Below are 23507 nucleotides of genomic sequence, written 5' to 3' on the forward strand. Positions count from 1 at the left end.
TGACGCGCCACTTCGGCAAATGTGTTTTAGGCAGGTATGCCACCTGCCTACGTGCCTCCTTGAACGATATATTTTCTTTCACTTTGATCGTGACAATTTCTTTTTCTTTTTTCCAAGACGGGCACGACCGCGAGTACGCGGCGTGCTCGCCTTCACAGTTTATTTCACAAGATTCAGAGGTGTGCTCATGAGCACTGCATTTCGCGGAGGTTTGGCGGCCTCGGCATCTCTGTGAGCTGTGACCGAAACGCTGGCATTTAAAACAACGCAGGGGATTAGGAACATACGGGCGAACACGGAGCTTGATATACCCGGCCTCGATGGACTCGGGCAGAACACTTGTGCCAAAAGTAAGCATCAGATGTTTGGTCTGTATTTCCTTATTATCACGCCTCATATTAATTCGCTTAACATTTATGACATTCTGCTCACTGAAGCCCTCCAAGAGCTCAGCCTCAGTCAGCTCCAAGAGATCATCATCAGAAACTACGCCACGGGCGGTATTCATGGTACGATGAGGAGTTACGGTTACTTTGGCGTCACCAAATGAAACTAGATTGGGTAGCTTTTCATATTGTTTCTGGTTGCGCAGTTCCAAGAGGAGATCGCCGCTTGCCATCCTGGATGCTTTATAACCTGTACCAAAAACTTGGGTAAGAGACTTGGACACGAGGAATGGTGAGATTGCTCGCACACGTTTGTCTGGTGTTTCGGAGTGCACTACATGGAAACAAGGAAAAGTTTCTTTTTGACGGGCAAAAAATTCGAAGACATCATCGGTGCGCCCCCTCTTGAGGGAGCGATCAGGTAAGGGGGGGAAAAAGAAGCCATAATAGATTGTAATTTCGGCAGTAACGCCAGCCACCCACCGTGGAGTCCTACAAGGGGACGTTGCAGGACCTGTGAAACACGGCCTGCAAACGCCAGCTATACATTACCACTATAACCAAATATGATATAACCTAGGCTGGCTATTCACACAAGGTTAACCCTTGCTGCCTGGAAAAATCGGAAGTAAGCGGAAGCTAGGAGAAGACAGGAAAGATGAAAAGTGAGAGAAAGACGAAGACTGGAGGAAGAGAGAGACAGGAAAAGGCAACTACCGATTTCCCCCGGGCGGGTCAGTCCGGGGGTGCCGTCTATGTGAAGCAGAGGCCAAAGAGGTGTGTTGCCTCCGCCGGGGGGCCTTAAAGGTCCGAGCACCCGGCATCGGCTCAACCTCCAGGATCCCCCTTTCGCCGGACACGGCTAAGCCGCGCACGGCTACACGCGGGAGGGTCCAACCCTCATGTGCTCGTGTCCGTGGTGTCGCAACGCACCAAACGCCTGCTGACGCAGACGCCCCTGCGGGGCAATCGCAGTTGATTTCACGCTTCTTTGTCACACTCTCGTTTCCGGTATTCCTTCAACTTCATACCCAGGAAAGCTTTTAAAACGAAGACTGACACTATTACGTCGGTGGGCGCGGCTCCAGGGCGACGGATGTAGCATTACTATCAACGAGCACATTGCTTTTAAAGCATCTACGCCCAGGCACCCAACACTACGGTATGTGGTGGTTGGATATCTTTACCATGCCAAACTATGACTAGAGTTCATTCAGTAAAGGTTTTTTGTGCTTCTTCAATGTTTTATAGTCTCGGTTTCAAGGATTTCAGTCTGTAATTTATACCTCTTCTAAGCTTTTGTTTCTTATGTATTTCACAGTCGACATTATTGCATAAGCCTCGGCAGCAAAAATATTCATTTTGTGGATAGAGAACCCTTGATAACTTAAAAAAAAAAGATCGCCCAACATCGGTAAAGGGGGCTTTCCTAGGAGTAGAGTTAGGTACACGTCAAAGAAGCCTAGATGGTCCAAATTCTTCCTTCACTACAGCGTGTCTCATGATTAGATTGTGGTTTTGGGACGTAAAAGTGCATAACTTAATTTAAGTTTTCCCGGGATATCTTGAAACGTCCGTATAAAATTCAGGGCAAAGGTGTTCTTATTGTATTTCTAGGAAGTGCCTGCGTATTAATTCATCGGGAGCGTGTCTAAATGTTGATATGTGTACTTGTTTATCTTTTTCGGGTGACCGCTTTTCAAAGGGTAACAAATGGTATTGGAATTTTCACGAAAGTTATCGATGGTTCTATCCGTGGTCTGCTGTCACCGGAGTTTGTGTAATTTGATTGTATGCGCAACGCGAATTATGTAGTCCTTTCTGGAAGGCACGCGGGCACCATCGATTACGATGGGACCATTGCCGACTCATGTATAAAAGCCGACCTGCAAAACCGGCTGATAAGATTTTTAACGATCGCCAACTCGGCTCGCAGCTATTACTCTGCTCAAGTGCTACTTGTTTTGCTCGGCACAGGTTCGGCCAATATAGCGCTAAATTTGTTACTCACAGTTGTCACGTTTGTTGTTCTTTACCCTCCGTACAACGTGACATCAGATGAAAGTGCTTTTCCGTTCATGTGCCAGATGCCTCCGAAAACCATGATCCAAGCCCAAACCTCCAAGAGAGCAGGAACGTCGCCCGGAACGTGGGGCTAGCCTCAGGCTACAAAACCTGCCCCCGGAGTTCGGACGTCACAAAGCCAGGTGCGGCGATCGTGACCAAGAACTACCTCAATAAGTTATAATAATGTTGGGGCACATAGAAAGCGTCGAAAACATCTCCCAGTACGAGCCATTCATCATCAGCCTGGTTACGCCCACTGCAGGGCAAAGGCCTCTCCCATATTTCTCCAACAACCCCGGTCATGTACGAATTGTGGCCATGCCGTCCCTGCAAACTTCTTAATCTCATCCGCCCACCTAACTTTCTGCCGCCCCCTGCTACGCTTCCCTTCCCTTGGGATCCAGTCCGTAACCCTTAATGACCATCGGTTATCCTCCCTCCTCATTACACGTCCTGCCTATGCCCATTTCTTTTTCTTGATTTCAACTAAGATGTCATTAACTCGCGTTTGTTCCCTCACCCAATCTGCTCTTTTCTTATGCCTCAACGTTACACCTATCATTCTTCTTTCCATACCTCGTTCCGTGTCCTCAATTTGAGTAGAACCCTTTTCGTAAGCCTCCAGGTTTCTGCCCCGTAGGTGAGTACTGGTAAGACACAGCTATTATACACTTTTCTCTTGACGGATAATGGCAACCTGCTGTTCATGATCTCAGAATGCCTGCCAAACGCACCCCAACCCATTCTTATTCTTCTGATTATTTCCGTCTCATGATCCGGATCCGCCGTCAGTACCTGCCCTAAGTAGACGTATTCTCTTACGACTTCCAGTGCCTCTCTGCCTATTGTAAATTGCTGCTCTCTTCCTAGGCTGTTAAACATTACTTTAGTTTTCTGCAGGTTAATTTTTAGACCCACTCTTCTGCTTTGCCTCTCCAGGTCAGTAAGCATGCATTGCAGTTGGTCCCCTGAGTTACTAAGCAAGGCAATATCATCAGCGAATCTCAAGTTACTAAGGTATTCTCCATTAACTTTTATCCCCATTTCTATCCAATCCAGGTCTCTGAATACCTCCTGTAAACACGCTGTAAACAGCGTTGGAGAGATCGTATCTCCCTGACTGACGCCTTTCTTTATTGGGATTTTGTTGCTTTCTTTATGGAGGACTACGGTGGCCGTGGAGCCGCTATAGATATCTTTCAGTATTTTAGAGCGCAGCTCTTTGGCGTCCGTTCCTGGGTTTCGCGTCGTCGTCGGCGTTGTCGGCCTCGTAACCAGCTCCGCCCCCCTTCGCTGGAGTGGGAGACGAAGGACGCGAGCCGCGAATGGCGGAGACCAGTGAGAGCGGCCCCTTCAGTGACGTGCGCGCGCGATGCTGGTGTCATGCGGACCCTCCTTGCGGCTCGATGCGCACTCGTGTCTGGTCTCAGCCGATCCGCTCGTTTCGTACTATCGTCTGCTCGCGCCACAGCTCTCGCCCGCGCCTGTTTGGTTCTGTTGGGTCGGTCTCGTTCGCGCTTGTTTTGGTTGTTATTTCGACAACAAACGGTTACAAATATCCCTCGAGGCCAGCGCACCTTCCACAACTTAATGCGGTGAGTGTAAGACTCGTATCTTCGCGAATCCCATTCATGCAAGTGCGACGACTGATGCACGGCGGAGGCCAATATGGCATTAAGGGCCAAGTTGTGAACGTCTTTGTGAACGTCTTCGAGAATCAAGCATTGGTGTACCAAGTCGAACATATATCAGTCTATTTCTCCGACCACAAAGCTTCCTTCATGACTGTCAAGAACTGTTAGTGGAGTCTTTGTTAAAGGAATACGTGTGAAAAATAAAAAAAAAATTCTGTGATAGCGCATACATGTGTTGCTCGATTTCTTTGCCTCAATCTATCGAAAAGGTGAAACAGCTTATTTGCTGCGCTCAAATTTCGCATTAGGAAGTAACGTAATCGTCGGTAATTTTTTACACACAGCTCGTCTACACCCTGATTTCGTAATGCCTCCATGACTGCTGAGGTTTCAACAGAATCAAATGCTTTCTCGTAATCAATGAAAGCTATATATAAGGGTCGGTTATATTCCGCACATTTCTCTGTCACCTGATTGATAGTGTGAATATGATCTATTTTTGAGTAGCCTTTACGGAATGCTGCCTGGTCCTTTGCTTGACAGAAGTCTAAGGTGTTCCTGATTCTATTTGCGATTACCTAAGTGAATAGTTTGTAGGCAACGGACTGTAAGCTGATCGGTCTATAATTTTTCAAGTCTTTGGCGTCCCCTTTCTTATGGATTAGGATTATGTTAGCGTTCTTCCAATATTGCGGTACGCTCGAGGTCATGAGGCATTGCGTATACAGGGTGGCCAGTTTCTCTAGAACAATCTGTCCACCATCCTTCAACAAATCTGCTGTTACCTGATCCTCCCCAGCTGCCTTCCCCCTTTGCATATCTCCCAAGGCTTTCTTTGCTTCTTCCGGCGTTACCTTTGGGATTTCGAATTCCTCTATACTATTTTCTCTTCCATTATCGTCGTGGCTGCCACTGGTACAGTATAAATCTCTATAGAACTCCTCAGCCACTTGAACTATATCATCCATATTAGTAATGATATTGCCGGCTTTGTCTCTTAAAGCATACATCTGATTCTTGCCGATTCCTAGTTTCTTCTTCACTGTTTTTAGGCTTCCTCCGTTCCTGAGAGCATGTTCAATTCTATCCATACTATACTTCCTTATGTCAGCTGTCTTACGCTTGTTGATTAACTTCGAAAGTTCTGCCAGTTCTATTCTAGCTGTAGGGTTAGAGGCTTTCATACATTGGCGTTTCTTAATCAGATCTTTCGTCTCCTGCGATAATTTGCTGGTATTCTGCCTAACGAAGTTACCACCGACTTCCATTGCACACTCCTTAATGATGCCCACAAGATTGTCGTTCATTGCATCAACACTAAGGTCTACTTCCTGAGTTAAAGCCGAATACCTGTTCTTAGCTTGATCTGGAATTCCTCTATTTTCCCTCTTACCGCTAACTCATTAATCTGCTTCTTATGTACCAGTTTCTTCCGTTCCCTCCTCAGGTCTAGGCTAATTCGAGTTCTTACCAACCTGTGGTCACTGCAGCGCACCTTGCCGAGCACGTCCACATCTTGCATGATGCCGGGGTTAGCGCAGAGTATGAAGTCTATTTCATTTCTAGTCTCGCCGTTCGGGCTCCTCCACGTCCACTTTCGGCTATCCCGCTTGCGGAAGAAGGTATTCATTATCCTCATATTATTCTGTTCCGCAAACTCTACTAATAACTCTCCCCTGCTATCCCTAGTGCCTATGCCATATTCCCCCACTGCCTTGTCTCCAGCCTGCTTCTTGCCTACCTTGGCATTAAAGTCGCCCATTAGTATAGTGTATTTAGTTTTCACTCTACCCATCGCCGATTCCACCTCTTCATACAAGCTTTAGACTTTCTCGTCATCATGACTGGATGTAGGGGCGTAGACCTGTACAATCATCAATTTGTACCTCTTATTAAGTTTCACAACAAGACCTGCCACCCTCTCGTTAATGCTATAAAATTCCTGTATGTTACCAGCTATATTCTGATTAATCAGGAATCCGACTCCTAGTTCTCTTCTATCCGCTAGGCCCCGGTAGCACAGGAAGTGCCCGCTTTTTAGCACTGTATATGCATCTTTGGCCGCCTAACTTCACTAAGCCCTATTATATCCCATTTACTGCCTTATAATTCCTCCAATAGCACTGCTAGACTCGCCTCACTAGATAACGTTCTAGCGTTAAACGTTGCCAGGTTCATATTCCAATGGCGGCCTGTCCGGAGCCAGTGATTCTTAGCACCCTCTGCTGCGTCGCAGGTCTGACCGCCACCGTGGTCAGTTGCTTCGCCGCTGCTGGGAACTGAGGGCCGGGGTTTGATTGTTGTGTTCATATAGGAGGTTGTGGCCAAGTACTGCACCAGGGTGGCCAATCCTGCTCTGGTGAGGAAGTGCGTTACCGGTTGTGGTCACCGGGATCAGGCCATACTCCAGGCCTCTTTGTGCAATTTTATCAACACGCGGATTTTTTTTTTTAATCCGGTGGAAAATTGCCGGCACCGGGATTCGAACCACAGACATCTTGCACGCGAGGCGGGTGTTCTACCTCTATGCCACCGCTGCGTTTTTTTTTTGAAGTTACTACAGCTACCGAACTAGAACATCGCGATATTCATGGAAATGACTCGCGTCATCCGCCACGCCGACACCGACATGTCTGAAGAAAGTGCGGTTCCCGACGCAGGGTGTGAAAGAGCAGCTATTTGCCGGATTCATAAGCAATCGACCCAAGACTGAAGCCGAGTTTGTTTCGGAGGCCACATCAATCGAGAAAATACTTGAAATGCGAACCAGGCAACACAACTGCCATGCATTGACAACCATCTACGCCTAGGCTCAACCGCTGGCGCCGACAAGGTGCGCTAGACCATCGGAATGCTTGTACAGGAATTGTGCCTAAGGTCGCACAGCTCCAGAGGCCCTAGATAGCTGGTATAGTTAGGGAGAGCTTCAGCGGTCACTGGAACTACACAAAGTTCCGGCATCGCCGCAACCCCAGCCAGAAGCGATGGCCTACTCCTCCGTCGCTCGCCGTCAAGATCTGCCTCCGCACCCGTGCCAGGGCCCTGTAACGCCGCAATTCCGTTGTCCGCCGCAGTTGCCAGCTACGCGGCCCGTCGCCCAGGGCAGCTACCGAAGGAAAACAGATGCGTGGTGCAATCCGGACCACTGCCCTCTCTGCTATCACTGCAGAGAACCCGGCCATGTCTACCACCGATGCCCATAGCACCAATTGGGACTGCGAGGGTTTGCCGTCAACGCGCCGCGCCCACAGAAAGGTGAACGGATTCGTAATATCGCCGAATGCTTCGCTAATACTCAGTGGAGCACTCGACGACCGACCCGTTCTACATCATCAGGCCACTGCGTGTCGCCGCAGCGCCGACAAAACACTGGCCCATCTTGTGGTTGGTCCTTGAGCCTCTACCCAGAAAACTAAAGTAGCAACTCGAAAAAGAGGCAACGTCGAAAAACCGAGGATCCTGCGTTGATGACAACGACGTTTCAACAGAAGACCGCGTGCAGAAGATCTGACGACAAGGGGTAACAACGGCACAGTGTGGCGCAGCCGTGATCCGACGCCACTACCTAGCCGTAACGCTATACAAAGAACCACGGACATCGACGTGCTTTTTGAAGGCCACGCAGTCACCGCTTTAGTGGACACAGAAGCCGACTACTCCGTCATGAGTGGGTGCTTCGGCGCCACTGGAGTCCATGTTTGCGCTTCTTCAAAAACTTGTCACCAATCCCCGAGGCATTGACATATCTCACAAGATTCGACGTCGAGTTCAAGAGGGAAAGGCCGCAAATCGAAGCATTCCAGGAGGTTAAGCGACGCCTGCAGTCACCGCCACTGATAGCCCACTTGGATGAGGACGGCGACAGCAAAATACACATCGGAGCAAGTAGCCTAGGCCTTGGCGCCATCCTCGTCCAACGGAATGAGTGATTTGAAAGGGTCATTGCTTATGGGAACCCGTCGCTGTCGAAAGCAGAAGATAATTATTCGACATCAGAAAAAGAATGCCTTGCCATCATTTAGGCTACCACGAAATTCTGCCTTTGGCTCTAGGGCAGGCCATTCCAAGTCGTAAGCGACCACCATGCCTTGTGTTGACTAGCCAAATTAAAAAACCCATCAGGACGCCTCGCACGATGGACCTACAGGCTTGAGCTGATTCCACCATCGTCTACAAGTCGGGACGGAGGCACCCTGATGACGGCTACCTGTCGCGCACCCCCTTTGACCCACCGTCTTATGACAACGATGAGGACGCCTTTCTGTGAACTATAAGCGCTGACATTTTCGCTGAACAGCAACGAGATGACCCGCAGCTAAAGAAACCTCGTGGAGAACTTGGAAGGCAACACCGACGTTGTCCCTAGGGCATTTAGGCGAGGATTCTCTTCATTTTCCCTACAAAATGACGCACCTGTAAAGAGGAACTTCTCACCAGTCCGTGCCAACTACCTTCTTGTTCCCTCAGCATTGCATCCAGACGTACTGAACGCCCTACATAACGACTCGACCGCTGGTCACCTCGGATTCTCCCGTGCGCCATCGAGGGTGCAAGAGAAATATTTCTGGCCCCTCCTCAGCACTCATGTTGCCCACTACGTCAGAACATGCCCAGAATGCCAGCGACGCAAGACATCACAAAGAACCCCAGCCGGTTGCTGCAGCCGATCGATCTACCTTGCTGACCATTCCAGCACATCGAAAAGAACTTCTTGGGGCCATTTCCGAGATCAATATGCAGGACCAAGTGGGTCGTCGTAGCGACCGACTACGTTGCCCGCTACACCTAAACGAAATCCCTACCCCAAGGTACTGTGACGGAAGTGGTGAAACTCGTCGATAGCATCCTGTTACCATATGGTACCTCAGAAATCCTGATCCCCAGCAGATCAACTACTTTTACGGTAGAGCTTACTCAAGCCATCCTGCAATACGGCCAAACTAGTCACCGCTGGACAACTGCCTACCACCCGCAGACGAATGGCCTTACAGAGCACCTGAATGTAGCTCTCGCCGACATGTTACCGATGTACGTCGACGACCTGGGATGCAGTCCTTCTTACGTAGTCTTTGCTTATAACGCAACGGTGCAAGGAACAACGCCGGTCACGCCATTCAAGCTGGTGTACGGAATCTCGTCGTCGCCGACTATCTGCAGAGCGCCGATGAAGCACAAATTGCCCGCCTTTACGTCAAAAGCCAGCAAAGGACAGACAGCCGACACTACTGTCTTCGATGGCGCTACGTGGAATGCCTGCCCGGCGACAGTATTTGGGTATGGACACCAAATCTCCAACGAAGATTTAGTGATAAACTTTTGCGACGCTATTTCGGAGCCTACACGATCATGCGAGGTATCAGCGCAGTGGACTATGAGGTCGTACCTGCCAGACGGCATTACGCAATCACAGCGGCGCCGCTGCCGACCTGAAGAATCCCATGTTGTGCGCCTTAACAATTTCTTAGCCGGTTTTAACGCGATAGCGTTAAGCAGCTCGTGTCGCAGAAAAGCCGGTGTCACCGGCGTTAGCCGTGAGCGATAAATCCCGGAAGGCACTTTATAAATAAAAAACGACTTGCAATATGGGCTTGGTAGGAATCGAACCAGGGTATCCGGAGTGTGAGACGGAGACGCTACCACTCAGCCACAAGTTCGATGGGTCCAAGCGCGACAAAAGTGCCTTTAGTGAATGCAGTGTTGCCTTAGAAACTCGCCGTAGACAGTTATACTGCGGTGTATATCGGTAATTATAGCGGTGCATATCGGGAACGAGTAGCGAAGTACGTTTCCGCTACATTTCTTCTAGGCTCTGCGCACACGCAGAGCCATCTTGCGGCAAACACGACAGACTCCCTCCTCGCAATTTACGGCGCTGCCCCGACACGTGGCGCGCTACTCACCTCATGATCGCGTCCGCCTTCATGGCGCGTAGCGGCCCGGCTGTTCGTGCCGATCGCGACGTTTGGCTCGCGTAGATCGTTTGAGTGGTCGATGCGAACGGGGTACGATAAGGCTATCGCGTTCCACTCTTGAAGGCGAAGCTTAAGCGTCCTCCAATTTTTTCTACAGAAAGTCCGGTTCGAGATAAAACTTTTTTATAAGATTCAACATCCTGCCTCGTACTCCCATAGAAGATGGGTCCTGTAGAGCGCCATGTCGTATCGTAAGCTTTCTCCATATAAAGAAGACTAATAAAAATATTAGTTGTGGACAAATACATCTGTTATAATTCCTTCTATTCAAGCAAGGTACTCTTCATCAGATCTGTTCCCTGTAAACCCATATTGATACGAAGTAAACGCAGCATTGGTTTCCAGATATTACAGCACTCGTCGATTAATCATTAAGTCGAAAAACTTACAACTCATGAATGATATTGGCTGAATACCATGGATAGCTCCTTTCCTGTCTTTAGATTAGGAATTACTGTAGCTTCCTTCCATGTCGAAGGTATGTGTCTAGCAGCCGAGATTATATTAAAAATGGAAGGAAATGTCATTTGAGCTTCAACTTTCAGGTACCTTATCATGTCATATACAACTCTGCCACCTCCAGGTGTTTAGTTGCTGGAGTGTTTAGTTGCTACAGCTGCTCAGTGCAGTCTTAAATTTGGCAAGAATGAAAGGACGGCTGTAGAGTTTGTGTCTATATATTTACGTTTCAACGGCCTTCTTTTGTCTATAGTTTCACGTTTCAGGAAAGAGTAGGAGTAGTGTGCCGAACTACATACGTTTTCAAAGTAAATACCAAAGAATGAATGAATGTGTGGCGTTTTGTGGCGAATGGCCCATATATGGCCAAAGAATGTCAGGCTAGTGTTAATAAGTTGACAGTGGAGCGATGAATTTCGAGAGGCAATTGTGACGTGGCTGTAAAGGCTCCTAGAATCAGTCGCTGTGAAGTGCATAATATCTACAAGTAATAATATTATGACAATGACTAATGAGGTGTACTATGAGTATGAAAAACGCATAGCGATGGAACGGTATAATAAACAAAATATGTCAGAGGCAAAAGTTTGCAAGAAGCACTACTGCCTGAACAGAGCCCGTAAAACACAAGGGCCTGGAGGCATGTGCTTTAAAAACCAGAACTATCACAGCGGCATCCTCTGGCGAGAGGATGCGCGACAACTTTCTTGGGCTAACCACATGTAACAACTAAAGGAAGTGTTTCTTTCTGTCAGCTTCTGCGTCCCGACATTCCAGGAGGACACTGAGGACGGTAGCGTCTCTCCATATCTGATGATGATTGGAGTTTAATGGCGCAAGGGCATCTAAGGCCAAAGAGCGCCAGGACATATGTTTTTGTTTAGTAAAATTGTGGGTTTGGTGCTGTGACTTAAAATAAAGGCTGTATAGAGGCCTACACGTAAAAGAAATCTATAAATACTGGTGGATGAATTCTAAAATTATAGGTTATATGGACACATGGTAAATTGTTGCGGATTGCCCGAGTCCCTTGCTGTACAATTCTTGCCTACGCAAGAAGTGCAAGAGCTCAGACATACTTATGTGCATCAGACTGTACTTCACCTGTGAGGCACAGTCTGATGGTTAGCATGGAATGAGATGATATCTAGAAAGTTAGATTGAGCAAGATAATTAAGCACTCTTTTAAAGTTAAAAAGTGCATCTTCTGATAAGAACATCGAGGGATGGGGTGGTATATGGTGTGTGTAGAGTTCCTTAAAATGAGCTAATCGCTCTTGGTGAAGTTCGGGACATTGAATGAGGATATGTAGGACGGTTAAGTTCTCACCGCAGCGTGTGCACGTCGGGGGGTCAGTAGCAGTCAATAGGTGTTTGTGTGTGCCATAAGTGTGTCCTATTCTGAGTCGTGCTAGGACGACTTCGGTGTGCCTATCAAGCTTCAGTGGGAAAGGTTTGCTTAATCGCGGTTTAAGCAGGTGCAGCTTATTTTCCACTTGCTTGTCCCACTCAGCTTGCCAATGGTTATGAAGCACCTTTCGTACAGCAGGTTTCATATCTACACCAGGTACCCAGCTTACATCAATAATACCCCGATAAGCCGCTTGTCCAGCATTCTTGTCTGCCATTTCATTGCCTGCAATCCCAGAGTGTCCTGGCACCCAGCATACAACAAGAGCTAGGTTTTGTTTATATGCTAGGTGAATGTGTTTAAGGAGCATGTTTAATACAGGGTTTCGGCTTGTTTTGCCACAGGACAGGGCTGTGACAACACTTAAGGAATCTGTGTATATTATGGACTTTTGTATCTTGTGCTGCACTATGTATTCAACAGTGATCAGGATACCATACGCTTCGGCTGTAAAAATGCTGCTATGGTTATGTAAGGTTTTAGCGTTGGAGAAGTTTGGGCCATGGGCTGCACATGATACCGAAGTTGCCGACTTCGAAGCATCAGTGAAAAATGCCGTTGACCTATACTTGTCTTCAAGGGCCAAGAAATGTTGCTGGATGAGGGCACTTGGACAACTCTTTTTGTTCAGTTCTCTAAAGGACAAGTCACAGATAACTGTACATTGTTCCCAGGGTGGAATAGGTTCAGCATTGTCACTTTCCTGTAGATCTGTGAAAAGTACTCCGAGTTTTTCCGCAACAGATATTACTGCCAACGGGAACGGTGGGGCGTGTGAAGGCCTGTTTAAGTACAACTGGTTTGTGGACTGATCACTTATGAGTGCTTTGCATGGGTGGTGTTTTAGTGACATGATTCTTATTGCATAGGTGACTCCCAGATATGTACGTTGATAATTCAGCGGCCACTGATCCGATTCTGCGTATAGACTTTGGAAGGGGCACGTCCTAAAGGCACCAAGAGCTAGGCGGATACCTAAGTGATAGACAGGATCGAGTTGCTTAAGTGTTGTCTTTGAAGCAGACTGGTAAACAATACATCCGTAGTCTATGCGTGACAACACAAGGCTTTTAAAAAGAGATAGGAGGCAATACCTATCTGTTCCCCACGACTGATGGGATAAAATCTTTAAAAGGTTCATGGTTTTAAGACATTTCAGCTTCAGCTGTTTTATATGCTGCGTGAAGGTTAGCTTACTATCGAATGTTATACCAAGAAATTTTTGTTCTTTTCTATTTACCAGGTTTCTGCCATGTATGGTAATGCAAGGGTCAGGACATACACCTCTTCGTCTGGAAAACAGCACACAGGAAGTCTTTTCTACATTGAATCGAAACCCGTTTTCGTCTGCCCATTTCGTGAGCCGATTAACACTCAACTGTATCTGGCGTTCACATATGGACAGGTTGCAAGATTTAAAGCTGATTTGGATGTCGTCCACATAGACGGAATACGATACCATTGAAGGTATAACAGAGCGGAGAGAGTTCATTTTGATTATAAAAAGTGTGCAACTTAGCACTCCTCCCTGTGGTACACCGTTTTCTTTAATAAAAGTACGCGATAGTACATTGCCAATTCTAACGCGGAACTTCCTTTCAGATAAGTAATTTTGCAAAATATTCAGCATACTACCACAAATTCCACAGGAAGACAGGTCTTGCAGAATACCGTATCGCCAGGCAGTATCATATGCCTTCTCAAGATCAAAGAATATAGATAGACAGTATTGGCTATGTACAAATGCATCACGTATATATGATTCAAGGAGAACTAGATTATCGGTAGCAGACCTCCCTCTTCGGAAGCCAGATTGGCGAGGGTCCAATATACCATTATATTCCAAAAAGAAGACAAGGCGTCGGTTAATCATCTTTTCAAATACTTTAAGTAAGCAGCTAGTGAGTGCAATAGGTCTGTAACTGTTAACTAAGGAAGGGACTTTGCCGTGTTTGAGTATTGGTAGGACTATTGCTTCTTTCCAAGATGAAGGTATTTGACCAGTAGCAAATATCTTATTGTAAAGGCTTAACAGGCAGTTTAGGGTCTCACGAGGCAGATTGCTGATTATTTCATAAGTTATTGCGTCAGAACCTGGAGCCGAGCTCCCACAAGAGCCTAGGGCAAGCTTGAGTTCATGGAATGTTAACGGTCTATTGTACCCTTCTGATGACTTGTTTGGACGCAGAGGAATATTTTCAGCTATTCTTTTATGCTTTAAGAAAGTTTCGGAATAGTTTTCTGAACTTGATACTCTCTCAAAGTGCTCGCCAAGTGTTTGCTTGAACTTCTATTGACTCACCAGAGCTATTGACGAGAGGAAAAGGATTTGGACGTTGTCCTTTTAGTTTACGTACCCTATTATATACCTTGCTAGCGTCCGTGTATGAGTTTATTGAGGATATGTAGCGTGTCCAGCTTTCTCTTTTGGATATTTGGCGGATACGGCGTCCATTTGCTTTGCAGCGCTTAAATTCTATTAGGTTTTCTGTGGTTGGATAGCGTGAAAATCTACTCCATGCTTTGTTCTGGCGTTTCTTTGCAGTTTCGCAGTCTTTGTTCCACCACGGCTTCGGATTGGGTTTATCTGTGCAGGACTGAGGTATACAGTTTTTAGCAGAACAGAGGATATGTTCAGTGATGTAGCTGGCCAGTTCCTCTACACCTAGGTGGTCCACATCTTCCAGGCACAGTTTACATATGTTTCTGAACTTTGACCAGTCTGCACTATGAATTTTCCACTTTTAGGGGTAAGCTGGTCCATCGTGCCACTTCGTTGTTTCTAGGAGTGTAGGAAAATGATCGCTCCCATATGGATTACTGATAACTCTCCGTTCCAGGTATGGAAGAAGTGACGCTGACCCTATTGCTAAATCTATACATGAAAACGTGTTGTGTGTGGAACTGTAAAAGGTTGGCTCTGCCTTGTTAAATAGGCAGGCTCCAGAAGAAAGAAGGAAGTTCTCTATTGCCCGTCCTCTCGCATCACATCTTGAGTCACCCCAGAATGTGCTGTGAGCATTGAAGTCTCCGATTATTATATAAGGTTCGGGAAGCTGGTCAATCAGCTTTTCAAATTCAGCAATATCAAACCTTTCATCAGGCGGTAAATATATAGAGCAAATAGTTATAAGTTGGTTAAACAATATAGCCCGAACAGCCACTGCTTCAAATGAACTTTGGAGTGATACATGCTGGCATGCAACTAACTTTTGGACTATGATTGCCACACCGCCAGAAGAAGAATTACCATTATTTCTATCTTTACGGAAAACTATGTACTGTTTTAAGAAGTTCTGGTGTGTAGAGTTTAAATGTGTTTCTTGAACACAGAACAGACGTGGCTGATATTCCGCTAGTAGATCTTTGATATCATCTAGATTGCGAAATAGGCCCCTGGCATTCCATTGAATTATTTGTGTAGCCATATCGAGGAAGATTTTGGTTGTCTGTGTTCAAGAGAACGTAGTAAAGATAGATGGATATGTATACTAGGGCGGTAACCGTTTAGGTTACCGGACCCTTTCTTTGAGTAGTTACAGGAATTTTGTCTCTCCTAGCGCGCTCCTGAGAGCGCTGATCTTTCGGCGTCGATGACGCCGGCGATTTTTGATCGACCTCCATAACCTTTTCCGAGGTGCTGCAAGATCGTGAACTAGGCGCTGAAACTCGCGTCCCAGGCCGTGGAGTTCGGATTAGCTTTGGGGCCTGCGGGACTGGAGTCGGCAGGTCCACTTTCGATGTTGATGGAGCAGCACTTGCTGCAGCCACCAGGGGGGCAGGCGGAGTGATTACCGGGCCACTGTCATTGACCGCGGTAGACTCCCGAGGGATTTGTGACGCTGCCCCCCGTCGCGCCACCTCGGAAAAGCTCGTGTGATTCAGGTATGACAGACGTTTTCTTGCTTCGTGAAATGTTATATTTTCTTTGACCTTTAATGTAATGATTTCTTTTTCTTTCTTCCACTTAGGGCACGTTCTAGAGTAAGCTGGATGGCTTCCGTCACAATGTAGAGATGAGTCGCAAGTGTCTGATGCATGATCGTTCGAGCTGCATTTCGCGCAAGTCTGCCGTCCTCGGCATGTCTGGGAACCGTGCCCATACCTCTGGCACTTAAAGCACCGTCGAGGATTTGGAATGTACGGCCTTACACGTACTTTGATATAGCCTGCATCCACTGTACTAGGCAACACACTGGTACCAAAGGTTTGTACAATGTGCTTTGTTCGAAGTTGTTCGTTATTCCTGCGGATTAGAATTCGTTCTACTTTGATGACATTTTGATCCTGAAAACCTTCAAGCAGCTCTTCATTACTAAGGTCCATGAAGTCGTCTTCAGAGATTACTCCACGGCTCGTGTTCATGGTTCGATGTGCGGACACAGTGACCGCTACATCGCCTATGCATTTCAGGTCATTCATTTTCTCATATTGGATTTTATCTTTTAATTCAAGGAGTAGGTCTCCATTAGACATCTTTGTGGCTATATATCCAGGTCCTATCGTGCTTGCAAGGCATTTCGCCACCAAGAAGGGGGAGAATTTGCGCACGCTTGTGTTGCTTTCACTGTGTATGACATGGTACTTAGGGAAATGTTCCTCATTGCTCTTCAAAAAGAATTGGAAGCTTGCATCGGTGCGCCCTCTTTTCAGAGGGCGATCAAGGGATAGTGGTTTACTTGAAGCCATATAGGGGTCTTGAGTTCGGCAGCAGCGCCAACCGCCCACCACCGAGCCCAACATGGGGACGGAGCAGATCCTATGTATAAGACAAGCCCTCGCCAGTTGTACGGTGCTGCTATAACCCAATCTGGAGTACCCAAGGTTGGCCACCCACACAAGGTTAACCCTCGCTGCCAGTAAATTCGGAAGTAAACAGAAGAGACGAGAAGACAGGAAAGATTGAAAGGAAGAGAAAAAGACGCAGAATGGAGAGGGGGATAGGAAAAGGCAACTGCCGGTTTCCCCCGGGTGGGTCAGTCCGGGGGTGCCGTCTATGTGAAGCCGAGGCCAAAGGGGTGTGTTGCCTCCGCCGGGGGGCTTTAAAGGTCCAAACACCCAGCTTCGGCTCAACCCCCAGGATCCCCTTTTCCCCAGACACGGCTAAGCCGCGCACGGCTACACGCGGGAGGGGCCAACCCTCGTGTGCTCGGGTCCGTGGTGTTGCAACACACCAAACGCCTGCTTGCGCAGACGCCCCTGCGGGCGTCTCTCCATATCTACCACAATTCGGAGGTTCATTAAAGGTAAGCAAAAACAGGGTGTGCCATATGTGTGTCCCATTTTGAGTCGATAGAAAAGGACATCAGTTCGTCGTGTCTTCATTGTGTAGGCCACTGATAGTGGCTCCTCAGTTTCTTTCGTAGGAAAGGCTTGAGATCTAAGACAGGGACCCCAGCGACAGGATAGGTAGCTTGGAATGCAATTGATGTGGCGATTTGGACAGCTAGCATATTACTTTATATGCCCCTATGCGCAGGCACCCAGCATATAATGACTTGCTAGTGAGACCTTACACGTTTGCCAAGAACGGAATAAAGCGCATAAGTACAGGGTTTCTGTTTTTATGCAGCGACATTAAACCTTCTACGGCGCTTAACGAGTCTGTAAATATTTATTGTTTTGTGAAGTTCTAATTTCTGCATGTTTTACAATCGACAATAATGCATAGGCCTCAGCCGTAAAGGTGCTTGTTTCAGAGTCAATACATGGGATTCGGAGAAGGATGGACCGATTTCTACTAAAACGCGCCGGCACGTGATGTAAAAGCTTCGGTGTAAAATTCTATGCACGAGTACTTCGACTAATGTTCTAGGAAATGCATTCCATTATGTGCTTCTGGGGCGTGTTTTGTCGCCTCTGCGAGAAATGTATCACAGTCTATGAGCTGCCATTGGCGCGGCAGCAATGGCTTCGCTGGGATCATCAGGTTATGCTGAAGAATTCGAACTCCCATTTCTTGAGAAATTTGTGTTGCGCACAGAAAGAATGGTTCTCTAGCTGCTGGTTTTTTATTAAACAGCGTTGAAGATATAACGTCGTTTATGGTTACATAAGAGGGATGGTCGCGGTTCACGTTCACTTTTAGAAAGTACAGGGAACTGTATCACGACCTTCGAAGAAGCAACCACTCGTTATCTTCAACGTAGAGGCTCTCTACAGGATTTGTCCTGAAGGCACCGGTCGCCAATCGGCTACCTGCGTGATGGACAAGATCCAGCATCTTCAACGCACGAGGACCAGGCGATTGATATACTATGGCCCCGTAATCTAAGCGTGACCGAAAGAGGCTTTTGTAAAGGTTCATAATGCACCTTCCGTGCGCGCCCCATGTTGCGTGTGACCCAATTTCATGAATGTTGATGCCATTTAAGCATTTGTTTTTAAGGTACTTCACGTATGTAATAAAGGTTAATTTTTGGTCTCCGTTTGCAGGTAAGTGTTGACCATGCCACTCAATATGGGGCTGGAGCCATGCCTGTACAATTTTCCAAAAAAATGACGCAGGAGATTTTCTAGGGATTTAGCTTAATCGCATTCCGCTGCGCCCATCTGGACGCATTGTTCATGCCAAGCTGAACCTGCCGTTTACAGATAGCCAGATTACACGACTTGAAACCCATCTACACGTTACCAACATAAATAGAATAAAACATGCTTCATTGCATAAACGACTGTAACAAAATTTATTTTTACATAAAGGAATCGTGAGCCACTCCACTCTGTAAAAGTGTATGACCAGCGAAGCTCTTTGCACTCAACGCAGAGGTGACACAGAAGTTTTAACAAAGTACGAACTCATTTACCTTGATTTTTGTACACATTTGTTTTGAGAAGGGGACCGCCGCCCCGAGGAGCAGGAAGAAACTACACACGCGTGACGTTTCGACGGGACAGCCCCCACAGCAGAGCAGAAGGAAAGGAAAGTAGACATGCAAGCGCTTGGAACGCCGAGAAAGAGAAGGCGGTGCGAACGTAGACATTGCCGACACGGATAAAAGTGTAGTATCTGTTCTTAGCTTACCACCAGATACGAGTTCTATTTGAACCAAGATATTAAATTTATTTTTGCAGTTTGGCGGAGTGCTTGAAGCCTGCTTCGGCTCCGCCGTGGGTCGGGTGGGTATTTCACTATATCCGGAATAGGCCCATAGTTTTTGCACACGCTGGACACAAATGTACGCAACAATTGCCATAAACAGCATCGCTGTAGAAAGGGTGCAACTATGTACTTAAATCCGTGGTACACCAGCCTCCTGGATAAATAACTTGGACAGAGCATTGCCAAATCTAACACGGAACGTATGGCTGAATAAATTCCTTCTATTACGTCAAGGGAACCGACAATCTTCAGGGTACCTATTTCTTTACAGCGCTGAAAAGTTTACCGGTGAGAGTGTCTAATCATGAAGTGGTAACGCGGAAAACGACACGGAACATTTTTATGAGAATTTTTCTATGTCAAGTGAGCATGTAGTCGTCCACTGGCAGCAGGCTGGAAACAGTGAGGAGTGGGCGTGATAGCGATTATAGGCCGGCATTAGTGGGATGGCAAGTGGCAAATGGCAAGTGCGGGTGTAACTGTGAGAACTTATGCATTCGCTTATCAAGTCAATGTTCCTGCGATTCACGTTTTCCGAAGTGTTGAAGTGTTTCTGCGACAATAACTACTCGTTTTGTGGTTTGCTGTCCCACTGCTTTGGTATTTAACCAGTCAAGACGAAAACAATAGGATCGAAAACAAAACGACCCTTTTACACGTGATACACAGTTCAGCGTGTTGCCGTGCCATGCGCGTGGTTTTGTTTCCGAAGCATAGAATAAAGCGCGAATGTCTAATAATATATCACTTGCACTTTTAAGCAATGATTACGTTATACTTCATAGCAGCAAATTAATGCACCGTAATCTCGTAGACTACATCTGAAGTAACAAGACTTCACCGACAGGCCTCGCCGCTTACAGGTTTCTGAGACCTCTTTTGCGAATACTGCCCGCGCAGCGGGCACCTTCGCGGGAGTTTTGGGCCGATCTGCATAGGCAGTGGCCTTGGGTCCGGTAGGCCCAGGGGTTTGCTGGCCCTCCTTTGCGGGCGACGGAACAGAGCTGGCTGTTTCAGTCAGGGGGGCTGATGGCGTGACCGCCCTCACTCTCCGTGTGACTTGGGGGGCCGCCGAATGATGTGGTTCTGCCCCTCGGCACGCCACATCGGTGTAGCAAGTACTGGACTGATTGCCTGAATATAAATGCTTACGTGCCTTTGGGAATAGCATCTTCAATTTCACCTTGAGCTCTATTATTTGTTGTTCTTTTTTCCCCAACGGGCAGGATCGCGATAAGCAGGGTGCTCTCCTTCACAGTTGGCACCGTGGGTTGCTGGAGTACAAGCATCTGAAGATTGTTCAATGGAGCTACACTTATCACAAGTAGCACACCCTCTTCAGGTTTGCGACCTATTCCCAAAACGCTGACACTTGGAGCATCGAAGCGGATTTGGGATGCACGGTCTAACATGAAGCTTACAGCAACCGGTTTGGATTGATTCAGGAAGAATGCTGATTCCAAAATTAATGATTATATGCCTGGTTGATATTTCTTTTTCATCTCGCCTTATTTTTGTCTTTTGCAGCTTGACAACGTTCTGTTCTTTCCTTCCTTTTAGTAGTTCACTTTCGCTAAGTTTGGGAAGGTCATCTTCCGAGATGACACCATGCACTGTATTCATCGACCTGCGTGGGCCTACTGAAACGGGAATGCCCTCAAACGCTACAAGGATAGAGAGCTTGTTGTATTCTGGCTTGTCGCGAACTTCGAGAAGATCGTCCCTTCCCATCTTCGTTAGTTTATAACCTGGGCCTATTGCTTCAGTGAAAGGTTTGGCTACAAGAAATGTTGAGATCATTGGGACTATCTTTCGTGCTGACTGTGAACAAAGTAGTTTTTGGGAAAATACTCTTTCGGTTGCGTAAGAAAGTTGAACGGTTTATCAGTGCGCCCCTTTTTCAGGGAGCGATCAGGGAGTAGGGGAAAAGCACTTGCTATACAAAGTTCGAAAATTCGGCGGCGATGGTCGCCACCCACCACCAAGCCTAGCAAGGGGCGCTACAAGGTTGGGAGAAGACGCCAGCCATGCATCGCCGTTATAACCTAATATAAAATGCCCAAGGCTGGATAATTACACCAGGTTAACCCTTGCCGCCCAGAATACGGAAGTGAGAAGAAGTGAAAAGAGTACAGGAAAGATGAAAAGGCGATAGAGAAAGATGAAGATTTGAGAGGAAAAGGCCACTGCCAACTTCCTGCAGATGGGTCAGTCTGCAGGTACCGTCTTTGTGAAGTTGAGGCCAAAGAGGTGTGTTGCCTTCGGGGCGAAGCCTTAAAGCTCCGAAAACCCGGCATCGGCTCAACCCGCCGAATCCCGCTAAGACACCGCTAAGCCGCGCACGGCTACACGCGGGAGGGTCCAATCTTCATGTTCTCGGGTACGTGGTGTCGCAACACACCGAACGCCAGCTCATGCAGACGCCGCTGCGGGTCATGAGCAAGCATTTGTTTGTGAAATGCATTTCTCTGCTGTGTCAATGGTAATATACTAAATTACCTCATAAAATATCACGATAAAAAGTCGATCCTTTAAGATATTCCCAGTTGACCGAGGCTAGTTTCCACCTAGGGGCATGCGGAGGAGAGTCATGTGGTCTAAGTTTAGGGTTACTGGAAAGTGGTCACGCCCGCATGCATTTTTAGTGCATTTCATTCTAATCAGCGAAAAGAGGAGCCAATCGACAGACCTTTGATAAATATGAATTATAATAAATATTATAATAGGTTGCCTGCTTCTTACTATAGAGACATGGACCGGAGTTTAGTAAGACGTTTTCCATCAGCCGGCCTCTCGTGCCCCATTGGGTCTCCCCAAAGATTGTGATGGGTTTTAATATCACCAGTGATCATGTATTGTTTGGGAGCTGGTCAATGAGGCTTTGAAATTCTGTTTTAGTGAGGTCATAATTAGGTGCTATATAAATGCTACAGATAGTTATAAACTTACTGAAGAGAATTGCTCCCACAGATACAGCCTCAAGGCGTGTCTGGCGAGGAAAAACGCTGACAAGAAACATATTCATCTACAAGAATTGCTACGCCTCCGGACGACGCCGTATACCATGCTGGCGGCCTCTGCGAAAGATGGCGTAATGCCTCAGAAAATTTGTCTGCTGATTTGAGATGCGTTTCCTGAACAGCACTTTCGGAAAATATTTATAAAGGAGCGATTTAACGTCATCGAGGTTATAGAGAAGTTCCCTAACGGTGCCACTACAATGTTTGCGTGTCCGTAATGAAAAGAGATTTGCGCTGTGTATTTAGGGAATGTAAGTCACCTTGAAAACCCCTTGTCGAGCCCTGTGATGTGAGATTTTTTTTTTCGCGGTCGTGAAAATGTCGCCGCTCCTTAGGTGCTGGTGGAGCCGTCTGTCTGGTTGTTGTGTCCATCACCCCTTGTGAAGAGCTCTGTTTGACGTGAAGACCTCGACACGTTGGACGTAACCTTCAAGGTCACAAGCCCGGAGGTCGATGGCCCATTCTGCTGGCCGGCGGAGCAGCGCTAACTGCAGCCTCCGGGGGGACGTCTCGCTTCCTGTGGGCCGGAGAGCCGCTGGAAGTCATTGTGTTGCTGCGCCCTGTTGTGCCACATTGGCAGAGCTGTTCTCCCGCAGGTACGCACGCCCACGCGCTCTTTGAATGCAAATGTTCTCTTCTGCTTTGATTGTAACTATTTCTTTATTTTTCATGATGGGCAGAACCCCTACTATGCGGCGTGCTCCTCATCACAGTTAACACAGTGTAGATAGTTTTGACATGATTCAAAGAAGTATTCGTTAGCACTGCATTTTGCATAAGTGTGATGGCCTCGGCATATCTGTGAACTGTGGCTGAATCACTGGCACTTTAAGCATCTCAGAGGATTTGGGATATACGGCCTGACTCGGATCTTCACGTACCCTCTCCCTATAGTGTCGGGCAGGTTGCTTCAGCCAAATGTATTAGGTGTTTGGTATAGACCTGTTTTTCGTCACGCCTGATTTTAATTCTATTCACAGTGATCACGTTGAGGTCGTTGGAACCTTCTAGAAGTTTGGCTTCGTCAATTCCATACGATCATCATCAGAAATGACACCTCTAATTGTGTAATGACACCTCATGGCACGATGTGGGGTAGCTGTCACCGCGATGTCCCCGAACGGCACTAGCTTAGGGAAGATTTTTCACGTTGCTTTATCACGGAGTTCTCGAAGGAGATCGTCATCTTGGATACTATATAGCCCGTACCAAGAGTTTCGGTAAGAGATTTTGTAACTACGAAAGGTGAGATCATTCTTACTGTCTTATCTAGTTTCTGGAGATGAGTTACGTAGTATCAAGGAAAGCGTTCTTTTTGTCGTCCAAAAAATTGGAACACTGCATCGGTGCGCCCCCTTTCTTGAGGGCCATCAGGCAGTGAGGGCAAGGAACCAGCCATAGGTAAACGTATAGTTTTCGGCAGCAACGCCAGCCACCTACCATGCAGCCCTACGCG

At 47.1% G+C, this 23507-nt stretch overlaps 1 protein-coding gene and 1 pseudogene across 2 annotated transcripts in view; one reads left to right on the plus strand and one right to left on the minus strand.

Moving 5' to 3' along the window:
• LOC135917233 (organic cation transporter protein-like) overlaps positions 1 to 23507 on the minus strand; it is a 104257-nt gene that overhangs the window by 71845 nt on the left and 8905 nt on the right. The window lies entirely within an intron of this gene.
• On the plus strand, positions 18911 to 19086 carry LOC135917240 (U2 spliceosomal RNA; annotated as a pseudogene).

Source organism: Dermacentor albipictus, chromosome 7 (genome assembly GCF_038994185.2).
Source record: "Dermacentor albipictus isolate Rhodes 1998 colony chromosome 7, USDA_Dalb.pri_finalv2, whole genome shotgun sequence".
NCBI lineage: Eukaryota > Metazoa > Arthropoda > Arachnida > Ixodida > Ixodidae > Dermacentor > Dermacentor albipictus.